This window comes from Peromyscus eremicus, chromosome 18 (genome assembly GCF_949786415.1).
Source record: "Peromyscus eremicus chromosome 18, PerEre_H2_v1, whole genome shotgun sequence".
Classification (NCBI taxonomy): domain Eukaryota; kingdom Metazoa; phylum Chordata; class Mammalia; order Rodentia; family Cricetidae; genus Peromyscus; species Peromyscus eremicus.
In genome coordinates, this window is record NC_081434.1 from 14,358,635 (window position 1) to 14,373,110 (window position 14,476).

At 37.8% G+C, this 14,476-nt stretch overlaps 1 long non-coding RNA gene across 1 annotated transcript in view; it reads right to left on the minus strand.

The window, feature by feature from the left end:
- Positions 1–1,243: 1,243 nt before the first annotated feature.
- LOC131895152 (uncharacterized) overlaps positions 1,244–14,476 on the minus strand; it is a 30,193-nt gene continuing 16,960 nt past the window's right edge. The window contains exons 4-6 of the long non-coding RNA XR_009375111.1: positions 13,510–13,744; positions 3,769–3,974; positions 1,244–1,353 (exon numbers count right to left, since the gene is read on the minus strand). This is a non-coding gene — a long non-coding RNA (uncharacterized LOC131895152). The remainder of the gene's footprint in view (positions 1,354–3,768; positions 3,975–13,509; positions 13,745–14,476) is intronic.

Sequence of the window (14,476 nt, forward strand, 5' to 3'; positions counted from 1 at the left end):
CAATTCTTTCCTTCCATTGCTATGTGAATCCCTGAGTTCCAATGCAGGCTGTCAAGCTTGGCAGAAATCACCTTTACCCACCAAGTCGTTTCATAGGTCCCTGGAAGTTTCTTTTCTGAAGAAAATATACTTTAAATATATCTTAAATTTTATGTTTGGAATTTATACTTAACCATATGAATTTCTCTTCTTCATCCTACCCATGACTGAAGAGAATACACACACACACACACACACACACACACACACACACACACACAGTATTTACAATCTTTAGAGAAGAATTATGTTTTTTTCTGCTTTTTCATCCCATTCGAACTATGACTGAGTGCCTTCCCTGTGTTGGGTGTGTATCAAGTATGTAAGCTAGTTGTGAACAATGGGATAAAGGTTACCTCTGGCTCCTAATGGCCTGTGCACTTTTTACCAAATGCTTCAACAGCAACTTCTTTCACATCTTCAACTGTTTTTACTCAATCATCACAGCTGTATAGTGTGTCATCCAACACTAGGTTTTTGGGACCTATGATGTAGGCGACTCTGGTCCCAGGGGGCAGCACTGTTTGCATCATTCCTTGCAGAACACAGTGACAATCTGTAAGTTAAGCTTCTGCTTTTGAATAATGGAAGGGGATCACGATGATGTTTATTTACGACTTCTGAATATCCCACCCTGGTGGTACCTTTGGAAATAGACATATGCCTGGCCTCTAGCTTTCGTGGGAAAATGCACATTGTAGACAATGATGAACTTTCATCTCAGCTCTTAGTACTGAATGGCATTTGGCAAGTTGGTCAGCAATGACTCTTCTTTTGTAAAGGGTATTTAGTACAATGTCCTTACAGTGGCCCCAGCAGCGTGCATTCCAATGATGTTAGTGGGCTCCATGCTTTCCAGTAATCAAGAGAATATGGGCAACTTGGAAGGCTGCCAGTGTGGATATTCCAAGAGACATCTAGGATGGAAATCTGGAACATGCATGTCACTAAAGTGTTGCCCCTCTGTAATGTTTTACCATTCACTGGAGACTTCACAATATTTTTGCTTTATTCTTATGAAATCTTTGTGATAGGGGCAGGGATAGATGTTTATGTATATATTACTTAAATGCCATTTAATACAGGTGAGGAAACAGATGCTCATAGAGGTAGCAAGATCCACCCCCCCCCCCACCCTCCTGTGAGACAGACATGTTGGGAAACCAAGATCATAGCCAGGCCTCTGTTTTCAGTTGTGTTTTTATTGGGGACTTCTCGTAAGAAGGGGCCATTGCTGGTTCTCTGAGGTCTGCGACATTCACACCCACTTGAATCTTCAGTTCCATTTATTTTATGTGTCTGTGAGACACGTGTCTGAAATAGAAATGTATACCATTTAGTGTATAGCAGGAAATATATTCTGGTGATATTTTTGTATATTTTACAATTTATGCTGAATGATTTGTTGTGTCACCAAAACAAATCTCCTTTCTCCATTTTCAATTACCATTTACATTTCCTGTTAAGATTTTTATACCAGTCTCATCATCTAATGAATTAAATTTGCATTTATTTCACTTCAGTAAGGGCGAATTTCCTACTCTAAGCAATTTAACTGAAAAAGTTTGCAGAAATTGAATTCTGGCTTCATTCATTTTAATGGTACTGGCCATGCAAAGCAAACATCCACCCAACTTGGTGTTTTTTTTTTTTACTTGTCATTAAAATGACTTTAAAGTATTGTAAAATTTCTAAAAGGTAATAGTATACTATAAGTATTGTTTCCATGAGGAATTATAGCTTTTGGATATTACTATATGTACCATAAATACTTTCAGAAAATCTTAGTGTGATGTATGTGTATATATTTTATATAATATATTATATATATACATATACACAGAGCTACACACACACACACACACACACACACACACACACACACTCACTCAAAGCCTTAAAGATATGCTTTCAAAAAATGAAGATGCAGGAAGGCATTCATATATACAGCACCTCCAATATTTTCTGTTAGGGAACTCAGGCCTAGCAATGAAATTTGACTGTTCCATTCAATTTCAGCTAGAGCCGTCATGTATCACGTTCCTCTCTAACCTCATTGATACAAAGTATCTCTCTTGCTAGCCTTTGGTTTCCTAAATTACTATCTATGCACATCTTGGTTAGAGACTAGTGTCTTTACTAATTAAATGGATGGCAGCATTTCCCAAGGGCTAACAAAGCCAAAGATCATTTCCTGTATTGGAAAAAGCCAATGGACGTCTGACAAGACACACAATTTCTTTACATCTGTCAATCTTTTATTTGGTCATCAATGTGTAAGATGGCAGCTAGATGGTCTCTGTAGGAGGAAGTAAGCCTCAGTAATCTCTATGAAACCCAGAAATCGCTGCTCCACCATTCCAACTTAATGGCTGATTTTTATGCTGGAAGAACAGAGTATATACATTTAAAGTAGTACGATCTCTGCAGATTCAACAGAATACTAAGTGAGACAGAAATGCTCTCAAGGCACAACGTAATGAATCAGAAACATGAGAAACATAAAAATTTTAAAAAACATAAGCCTAAATGTCAGATTGCAGAACAACAGCAAGCCAACTTTTTACTATGTTTGATGGAATATGTTAAAGAAAAATATTGGACTTTTCTTGTAGAAACTCAGAGTTAGACACATTCATTCCCCCCTGCATATTATTAAAACAAACTTTAAAATCAGTTTTAAATTTTAATTCTTTTCTCTACAACAAAGAATTTGTATATGATTATGAACCATTAGATGTTCAGCTCATGTAGCAATGGGAAAAATGTAGCTACATCAGTAGCTCTGAATTTTATTTTCATGCGTAGGTCATTTAAGTAGATTTATAATGTTATTACAAAGCCACTCAAATAAACAAACTAATGTGAATTATAGATGATCTAGGGACAGGAAAAACTGCAAGCCACTTTGTATAAGATCATGATTTTATATCAATAAGATTTGAAAAGCAAGCAATAAAAAATTTTATCACTGTGGCTTTGGGATCAGGGATAAATCTGGTTAAACGAGCTTGATTAAAATATAGCTTATGGCTATATATGATCATTGGAGCTCAGCTACAGGAAATAGAAGGATGGAATCATTATAACTAATACTCTTCTAGCACAGAATATAACATGTAATGGCTTTTTTCAGGATATAGATTTATTTAACTTTTTACATTGTTATGATTTTTGGGGAGGGGGCTCAGTATTCAGGTTGAATACCCACTACCCCTTTTGTAAGTTTCTGACAACTTCCATACAGAAATACTATTAGCTGGATGAGTCAATAGAAATGTAACTGTCTATCATCATGGTTGGGTTCCTCCGGAAGCTCTTCAGTGGAAATTGCATCCCAGCCTCTCTTTAACCTTCTGGCCTCTTCTGGCAATCTTTGATGTTCCTTGGTTTCTAGCTGCCTAACTCTCCTCTTGCCTCTGTCTTCACAGAATCCCTCACCTGTGTAAGCCAGCTTTACACTACCATGACAAGAATATGTAACCCAAACACCTGAAAGGAGGGGGAGTTGGTTTTGGCTCATTGCTTTGCAGGTTCCAGTCCACGGTAACCTAGCTCCTTTGGTTTTATGTCCGGGGCAAAGCAGAATGTGATGGCAGAAAACCTTGGTGGAGGGAAACTACTCAACTCACGGCAGACAGGAAATGGGCAGCCAGAGCTAGAAGCTGGGGAGCAGGAGTTTGTGTATAATGAACAAGTCCCTTTGTACTTCTTGCAGTTGGGTCCTACCTCATTAGAGTCCATTCAGTATGAGTTCATTGATGGAATAATTTAATTCTATGCACTTTTGGTGGGGGGGAACTCTTCACATTCAACCCAACATACATCACTTCTGTCCCTCGAGGGCTCACATCTTTCTAGCCTTGACAGTTCCAGCATTATTCAAAAGTCCAAGTTCAAAATCTCCTCTGAGACACAAGATAATCCACGCATAGCTGTGAGGAATTCAAAAGGCAAATTAGAGACTGTGAGTACACCATGACTCAGGATGAACATTTCAGTTCTAAAGAGAACAACCGAGGTGTTAACAAGAAGGCTAGGATCAAAACCCAATAGGGCAAACGTTATATCCTGTGCTTCTATATCCAGTGACTGGGGATGTGGTAATACATTGTGAACTTCACAGGGCTTGGGAAGTCCTTCCTTTGTTTCTATGCTAGACTTGTTCCATTTGGCTTCATTCCTGGGCTGACTCTGCTTGCTGGCTGTAGTGTTTTTTTTTTTTTTTTTTTTGACACATGTTCCTTGTTCTAGGTATCATTAACTCCCTGTATCACCTCTGTACCTTCAACTTCACTCTCCAGTTTCATGCAACCACCTTGTCAGGACTCCCCACAGGGACTCTGACCCTGTCACACATTTTCTCATCTCCCGTTTGTGACCAACATTAAGGTCTGCCTGAATCATTTGAATCATGGCTGTTTTGGGCATGGCATTTGTACCTTGATGGCTGGCTAAACACCAACAAAACAAAACAAAAAACAAAACAACAAAACAAAACAAACAAACAAACAAAAAAACCACGTTACTAGGCATCCCTGGGCAAGCAGGGAGCCTTAGAGCTCTCTACTCCAAGGAAAGTCTTTCAAATAAGTTGAATGGTTTACATCCCTGAACCTGCTGTGGGTGAGGTCCAGCCAGTTCCTGAGATGCCCTCCAGGTTCCTTGCCTATTGATTTTGTGTGAAGTATTTGGCACTATGACAGCACCAAATATCTTCAGTAACTGTTTCCCTTCACCCTGACTTCAATCATAAGTTTATTCTTTTTTTTTTTTTTAAAAGAATGCAGGTTGGTCAAATCTGCTCTTTTATTCATGTTTCTCACAATAAAACGGATGAAAATCGGTTATTAATCCTGTACCACAGCTTGGATGCTAGGCTGCCTTGAAGTTTTCCCCACTATATTAATCAGTTTGCTGCTCTGAAACTCAGCCTCACACAGTCTGAGGGCATGGACAAAGTCCCTGCAAAGGCAAGTTATTTGTTAGAATGCAACACAAATGGTCTCTAGTCAGGTTCTCAAGAGAGCCTTCATTCCCATATCAAACTCCTGGAGCCTAGTCTCTAGCGTCCACTATCCAATCAACATTCTGTTCTCCCGAGCTTGCACCTAAATGTCCATTAAGCTCTGTTTACTGGTCTCCAGGCTCTCTCTAGCCTGTTTCTCTAAACTTTTCCAAATTCCTCCCACAAGCCACTTCCAAGGCTTCCAAACCACATGGCCAAGTAGAATAAGAGCAATGACTCCTAGTAGCAACATCTGTGTTAGTCAGGATTCCGTGTGTATGCACATATATTATGAAAGGGGATTTATTAATTGGCTTACGTTATCTGAGGCCATATCCTCACATGATAGATATCTGTAGGTTGAAGAGGCAAGCCAGTCTATAGCTCCTGAATTGCTCAGAATAGTAAGAAGAAAGCCTCAAAACAAGAGGGATCAATGACACAGCCCCAATGGAGGCTTCAGGCTTAGACATACTCAGGAAGAGTTGCTGGTGTTGGTCCATATAGTAGTGCTGAAGAAGTTGGACATTGTTTCTGTTTTTGCTTTATTTGGTTTATTTTTTTGGCCAAAGTGTTAATGCCATTGCATCTTAACAAGGAAAAGCTAAGAAAAATTAATCCTCCCAAAGAGAATTTCTCTAATATTAATTGTTCTGATGATACAAAGACTTTCTCTGCTACCCATGGGAAACAAGAGATGGACCTGAAACAATTCATGCACCTAGGACACTCAGCAGTAGTCCTATCATGTAGACCCAAAGCTGAGCATGGCGCGGAAGTCATTGGTGACAATTACCAGAGGAAATAAACCCAATTCAAGAGCAGGTGAGCTTGCACACACTGAGGCCTTCATCCTTTGCATTTTTCCATCGGGACTAGTAGACTATTGGATAGTGTTTCTCACATTTAGGAATGGGTTTTCCCATCTCATTGCTATCCCATGTACCAATCATCTCTGCTAACATGCTCTCAGACACATAGAAGTGTACTTTATGAGTCTCATAAGTGTCTCTTTATCCAACAAGTTGACAAGATTCCCACTGGTCAAAAAATCTCCCTCTTTATTTTCTTGAATGAACACCTGGTACACCTAAAACACAGATTAAGTTCATTTTGAGATCTTTAGCATACTAACACATGAAAAAACCTTTCCCAGATAAGTTCATGTTCACAAGCGCTGAGGCCTAAGACTGGTGCATATTGTTTTGTAGAGCCAATATTCAACTCAATATACTGCTGCATGCCCTAGTTGCATGAATTGTTTCAGGTCCAACCTTTGTTTCACATAGGCAGCAAAGAAAGTCTTTGTATAGTCAGAAGAACTAAATATTAGAAAAATGATTTTTTTAAAGCTGAATCCTTCTTAGCTTTTACTTGTTGAGATGGAATGGCATTAGCAAAGGTAGTATTGTTTTTAAACATTTTAATTTTTCTTAGTATATTTTGGCAAAATCTGTACTAATATAATGAAGCCCTCAGGCTGATTTCCTTATCAATTGATTAGGTTTTCTATTTACTAGTGATTCAAACCCCAGCTGCAGCTCAAACACAGCTACTGAAAGCTGTGGACACATCTACATTACATTTTTTTCAGTGTTTATTTTATGCCCATCACTGTTCCACTATAAATAAAACTGAAAATACCTTTGTTTTCTTGAAGCCAAATGTAGTGATTCACACCTTTTTTTTTCAACCTGACCACCAAGCAAAACAGAATCTTCTCCACAGCTACAAGGAGAGTCATTTTTTAGGAAAGAATTTCCATGAGCTCAGCCTGGATGACATGCCTTCTACCCTAGAAAGGACCACCTTTCAAACAGGTCACATGGCCAGTTTTGAGGTCCATGCAATAGTACTAGATAGGACTATTGCTATAAGGGGACACAAGTAAATAAACAAAACAGAAAGCAGAAACAAAGAAGACAAATTCAGCCTAGACCGGCAGCTGTAGATGAGTCTGTGCGGCTGAGCACTGATGGAGATCTCTCTCTTGCATTTCATGCATTTCATTCTCAGGTCTTCCCTGTCAGTCCATAGTCCTCTTTCCATCTTGTTATTGAGTTCATACATTCACTGTGGGCCTGTTGAGATGCTCTGCCCAATGGTGAAAATATAAAGAGGACACAAGCCCTACCTACAAATATTTCATAAGTTGCAGGAACTAACCATTTTAGGCATTTAATTAAAATAGAACATGATAGCTATGCTCATTGAAGTCTGAGAAAAGTGTTGCTGAAATGAAATAACTAATCAAGCCTGGAATAGGTTAAGATTCATAAACTCAAGAAGTGCACTTGTAGGTACCAGTAAAAATGACATGGGTGTTTTGAAGGGGCACTGTAATTTTGCAGATTGCTTTAGGGTAGTTTGATCAATTTAAGATGTGTGATGGGGACAGTATTCCTTGAGGCAAGAGGCTGCAGAGTGGAAGCCTTATGTATCATGGATTATATTTTCCAGCAAGCTTCTCCCAAGCCTCTTTGGTTCCCAGACACTTCCTTTCTCAGTTTTGAATGTTATCAAGTTTTTCTTCTTAAAGACTTTGTTCAATTACGTCACCTTCCTGTTGAAAATATGATATAGACACCCATAACTCAAACATGTCTCAAAAATATTGTCTATGCTTATTGCTGGGATCCCTTGTGAGTTACCACAAGGAAAGGTCCTGAAGACAGAGTGGGGTATGGGTGTGGTTGTTTGAATGTATGCTTAAGCCATGCCCAGTGCCTCAGTTTACTTACTGTTGCCTTTGGATCAAGATGTAGAACTCTCAGTTCCTTCTCCAGCACCTTGTCTGCCTGCATGCCACCATGTCTCACCATGATGTTAATGGACTAAACCTCTGAATTGTAAGCCATCCCAATTAAATGTTTTCTTTTATAAGATTTGCTGTGGTCATGGTGTCTCTTCACAGCAATAATAACCCTAAGACAGCACAGAAAGTTCTTTTTCATGCTAATTTCTCTTGTCTGTGCTCTTAGTGTGATATTTTGTGCTCTGTACATCATCCAGGTTTTGTTTTGTTTTCTGCTCTGTTGAGGGTAGTCACTGGTTCCCTTCCTTTCAACTTTTTGACTTATATTATTTTCATGTATTGGAATTCTGCCCATACTTCAAGCTTCCACTGTAAAGTTATCCCTGTCTCTCTTGAGCTTATTTATGAATACTTCTTGTGATATTTTGCTTAAACTTGTTTGATACTGTTTAATATGGAGTCATACACTATGGTTATTTTTTTGCATGCAGCACCCTAAGTTTCTATATCAATTTCATTGCAAAGTTTCTTGTCATCGTTGTTGTGGTGGTGGTGCTGGGTATTGAACACAGAGCCTTGTAAATGCTGAACAAGTACTCTACCACTGAGCTACACCCCATTCCTAGCTTCACACTAATTTGCCACACTTTTTAGCTTTTAGCCTGACTTCTCCAGTAAGGAGTGCTATTGGATGTAACAAGGATAGCTTACTACAGGTTGCAAAATATATTAAAACTCTACTTGAAATGAAAATGTTCAATCCTTTTATCTTTGATGTTCATGACACTTGGGTTCTCATAAAGAAGTATATTGATCTTTGGTTTAACATGAGAAAATTCCAAAGTCATTGGTAGATTTGAAATTTAGATAACTTAGATCCTAGAAGTTGAATTTTCTAAGTAACAGATTTTTAAAAAAACTTCTTGGTAGATTTTGTGATTTGTAATTGGATGCTCATTTAATCTATGTTGTTTCAAACTAGTTCTGACTGGGTTACTGGAATAACAGGCAGTTATTCCTCATGGTTCTGGAGGATGGGAATCCAAGGTCAAGGTGTTGACTTTCGGCTCACTGGGGGCATCTTGTTTGTTCTTCCATAGCAGAAGATTGAAGTCAGTTAACTCTGTATGGAAGCCTTTTATAAGGGCGCCATTAACAAGGAGGGAGCCCTGTCAGCCTAATCACTTCTTAAAGTTTTAGCTCTGTTTTACTGAAGTTAGTAGTGCATATTAACTATACACAATAATGACTTCACTGCAACATTTTAAAACACACATATAATGTGCTTTAATTAAATTAACCTTTATTACTTACTATTCTCTTTCCCACTTCCTTTTCCCCCACAGTCCCCATTTTCTTACGCCTTTATTTTTTTAAAGGTGTAGATTCCCTATATAAGAGAAATAAGAGGAAAACATGAAACACTTTTATTTCTGAGTCAGGTTTTTTTTTTTCTTTTTTGCTTCACACAAGAATCTGTAGTACTATTCATTTTTCTGGCATATGACACAATTTCATTTTTTAGTTCTGAATAACTCTTTTGTGTGTATCCTTCATATGTTATTCATTCATCGGTTAAGAGACACCTGGGCTGATCCTGTAACTTGAGCATTGTGAGTAGTGGTACAGTAGGTGTGGATATGTAGGATTCTCCATTATATGCCAATTTTGATTCCTTTTCAGTAAATGCTCAAGAGTGAGATAGTTGGATCTTTGTGAGATATTTTTTGGTGTGGATATCCTTGAAACTTTATTATAAAAGCTTCTAATGGTTAAGGTCATCTCTACAAATGTTTTAGAGGAATATAGCAGCTTCTTTATTTTATTCTTAAAATGTATAACCATTGATTATTTTTTCCTGAAACCGTTAACCAATGTAACAAAACAAGACAGTGAAAGGAGGCATAAAAATGGGACAGTAGACAACAAAATTATAATTATTTGCAGAAGATATTATTGTTTACTTGGAAACAAGAAAAATTTGTCCAGTTTATTTGTGAAAATAAGCTGAAGAACTGTTACAACTGGAGAGTCCTCTGAGGTAATGATATAGAGACAATACTTCTATAGCGTGCCTATTAGAGAAAAAAAGCAGTGTGTGTGGTGGTGGGGGTGGGGGGCAATGAAATCTAGGAACAGAAATAGAAAATGCTTGAGAATAAATTTGCCAAGGAATTCCCAGAGTTATATAAAGAAATAAACTAAAAAATGACTGAAAAAGTGACAGAAAGCTTAAATACATGGAAAAACATGTATCCAGCCTCTTGAGACATTTTAATGTTTTAAAATAAGATAATAATTTTTAGAAAAGTTCAAATAAAAGTTTGGTGTTTATTTTTTGACCTTAAAGATGGATCTAAAATTCATATAGGAGATAAGAGGCACACTATTGAAAAACGTAATTCAGGGTGGGACAAGCCCTGATCACCGTGAAAATGTATTACGCAGTCCTATTTAAAATGATGCAGAGAAGGGGTAGGGATAGGGATCTACATCTGTATTCTGTGGGGATAGGGATTTACGTCTGTATTCTGTAGGGGTAGGGATTTACATCTGTATTGTGTGGGAATAGGGATCTATATCTGTATTGTGTGGGGATAGGGATCTACATCTGTATTGTGTGGGGATAGGGATTTACATCTATATTCTGTAGGGGTAGGGATCTACATCTGTATTGAGGTAGACAGACCAAGTGAAATGAAAGAGGGGTGTGTCCAGAAATAGATAAGGAAACAGAAAAACTTTAACAGAGCTTCGTTGTTGAATGAGCAAGGAAAGGGTTGATTATTTCATAAATGGTAGTAGGATGAGGATTTTTTTTTTTAAAGATGGTTACCAGAACACCATATGTTGTGTTTTCTACTGTTCGTGGCAAAAACCACAGTTCCCATTTTATTATCTCTCTGTCTCTGTGAGTCAGGAATTTGTGAGGGGCCCAGATGGTTGGGTCTGGCTCACACTCTCTCAAACAGTTGCTGTCAAATGCTGGTGGCTGTAGCCGAGACTGCAGGACACCAGAGCAGCTGGCTCTGGTCGGCGGGATCCCTGGACATCTTTATTGGGTTCCTCCCGTGGCCTACTTAGGGCTCCCTCCTATCAGGGGGTCCTCAGTGACTCACATTTAATATGAGAAGGCTGAAAGCTTCAAAAGCCAATATTTCAGCCAGCAAAATGGAAAGCTAAATTCCTGCTATGCCTGAGCTTTAGGATCATTTCTGCCATGTGCAGAAACATACGCCCCTCTAGATACAAAGGCAAGGGGGTACAGACCCATTTTCCTTATGGGAGCACGGTCTTCATCATCGTAAGATGAATATGGAACGAGAGAAACTATTTGGCTTAGTTTGCTTTCTGCTGCTTAACGATAGCAGAGAGTCGGTAACTTACAAAATACTTCATTTTGGCTGATGGTTATGAAAGCTGAGAAGTTCAAGGTTGGGTAACCACCTCTGACAAAGACATCATGCTGCTTAACATGCAGAAAATGAAAGGGCAAATAGGTGTACGCATAGAGTGAGCGGTGCAAATGGGGGTGGCTCACTCTCAGGAAATGCATTCATCCTTTCGGAAGGGCAGAGCCTTCATAACCCAACAGCTCTTAAAGGACCCACTACCTTTTAATACCTTTCCATTGGCAATTAAACCTCAATGTAGGTTTTGGCAGGAACCAACCACAGCTAGCCACATTGTAGCAGCCTTCTAGTCATTTTTGGGCATTTCCCACTGACAGCTGAGGTTGTTCTTCCCATAATGAATTAATGTAATCAAGATATCCAGGTTGGCATACCTAGAAGCCCATTTCCAGAATGATTCTAGATTTTGTCAAGTTAAATGCAAGATATTTCTCTCTTCCTTCCTTCCTTCCTTCCTTCCTTCCTTCCTTCCTTCCTTCCTTCCCTCCTTTTTCTTTTTCTTAAAATGAATGTTCCTTAAACAAATCACAGACATATTAACCTAATAGAACCATCAAACCTTGTCCTCAAATGGTGGTGTAGGCTAGCTCATTGGCCCCTCTCTCCCCCCATTAATTTCACTCTGTCTACCTCAGTAGAAATGTAGAGCCACTAAAATGCTATATAAATGTATATCTACTGAGAAAAGGGAGAAACTAGCTCATTTTCTTTGCAAGCACCCCCTATTTCTATGAGTGGCCTTTGGCTCTGCCACTGTCACTGTTCTTTTGTGATGATACATATTGTATTTGTCTCCTCCTTTATGATATGGAGAAACAGAGATCATAAAATATACAAGAACATTGTTTGTCCCCTAATCAAGTCATTTTAAAAGAATAAAATGTTCTAACTATAAAATAGCAAAGAAAAACAGTGGAGTTTAAAATAAAGTATTATATAATAAATTTTAATATGCAAGTGCTCACCAATGATTAGATTAGAAAACAAAGAAACAGATGCTCATAGTTACTTTGATAAAATACTTAGATTTAAGGTAAATGAGATAGACACTATTCTATATATAGGATGAGAAATTAAAGGCAAAGTAAAAATGGAATGAATGCAATGATAAATGATATTTCCTTGACATATGTGTAAATGATCAGAGAAAAAAGAAAGAAGCTTATGCAAGTGGGGAAAACATACCACTGAAAACCACAAATTGTCAGTGTGAGAAAATTGAAGCATTAGTAAACAAGCTTGTTTCATCTCTCAGCATAATATGAAAATAATGTCTGAAGTCACAGGCTGGGCAAGCGATGTAAACACATCTGTTTGGAAATGTTGTTGAATGTCAAAGTGTGAACCTGGTCTCTGAAGTCTTGCAAAGGTGCTAGTCACAGGGCTGTAGCAACTCTTTCTAACCAGGATCCTTGTGTACAGGTGGATAGCAGGCTTCTGGGGCTCATTTCCATCCAATGCCTGTCATACCCAGTGTCTACACAGACAGCAACAATACCCCTCATAATTTCTAAAATGTTATCCACTGTGGCTCCTCCCTTGTGGACAGCAGCACATTTTAATTTTGCTATATTTTTTAAAATTATTAAACCAGACTGTGCATTCCAGTGAGAAGAGCTTCTGCTGAATTAGCATATCATTAGCTTTCCTTGAAACTTAATACTGCATTTTTTCAGAAATGTAATATTGAAGACACTGTTCACACATATTTTAATATAAACTCGTAGGATATATTTATTTCTGAGTCTATATTGGAAACTCTAGTTTCTGAGTGCTACAATTAGTCATGTCTCTCATCATGTTTCTTTGTGGTTGGCTCACAAAGTACAGTCTAATTTCTGACCTGTGTTCATCAAGTTGATGAAATGGCAAAGAATGCTTTACATGAATTAACTTCATGGTCCATAGGCTCTAGCTTTTCTCTTCATTGATTTTCTTTCTATTTGTAAATGGATGAACATGAAATGTTTTCAAAATAATTTTTCCTGCTGGTACAAAATAAGTTGTTATTTACCGGTTAGGTGTTATCACTGAATATATAGTATAATTTTCTCTAAAAATGCAACCCATCCTCCCTGGGTTAATTGAAACTAAAAAGGATCCTTTTGCTAGGTCAGAAATTGTAAAGATAGAAAGACACTAACAAGCCCTGACCCTTTGCAGATGATGGTTGGCCAAGAGAGGCTCATGGGAAATGGAACCAGGAATAATGGGCATGCTAGTGGGTCAGGTTGATCTCACATGACATAGTATCTCATTTCTTTATCTCACCTTATCACCTCATCTCGCCTTACCTCATCTCATCTCTGTAGTAGTTTACTCCATGTCACCAACTGACTGGATTTTGGTAACCTCAAAATGTTGATTTTTGCATGGAATTAGCTGTGAGAGAATTGCCTGCATTCTTCTTAGTGCAATGAGGTGGGGAAGATTATTCTGTGGACACAGTATGTGTGCTATCTTTAGAAAATGGATCCTTAGAAAAGTATGGTATCTTCCCAGTTCCCAAGGTTTGCCACCAGAAGCAACCTAGACAAGATAACAATAAACAAATAATTAATAAAAATATTTGAATAAATTTATAGGATATGGATTTATACTCAAGAGTGCTTAAAGCATATGTATTGCTCTAAGTCATCTAAAATATTAGAGTATTGAACATTGTCAACGGTTTCATTACCTGTTACATTTTCTAGTAGATTAATCATATATTAAATATTTTAATCATTGTTCTTTCTCTTGAAAACCCTTATCTCATTCAGCATTTTTTATTTTACTTTCAACCATTACAAAACACTTATTATAATTGTCTTATTTATTATAACTGGTACAAGTAACTTTTGAATGGTGTTGATATTCATAGCACAACCTTGTTTGAATTGAACTGAAGTCATTCTCTTTCATGTGACACTCTTGTAAATCCTGTAGCATATTCTTCAAAGAAACATCTTCTTGGCAAATTATAGTATAAATAGTATGCTGTCTATCATACAGAAATGATGCAATTGACCAACTGTCCGGAAACAGTCTCTGAAAATTTTTCTGGTGATCATGCTGAATTACTCTGTTGACTATCATTAGAGATACAGTCTTGTAGAGTTATTTTCCTCTCTATGAAGTCAATTGGCCCAGATAAAGAATGCTGGTGCAACATAGCCTCAGAAAGATTAAAATGGAAATGTATTATATCCCACAAGGGAGGAGCCACCCTGGAGTGTATTTCAGAAAATCTGAGAAGTTTTGTTGTGCTTTGTGTGAGTG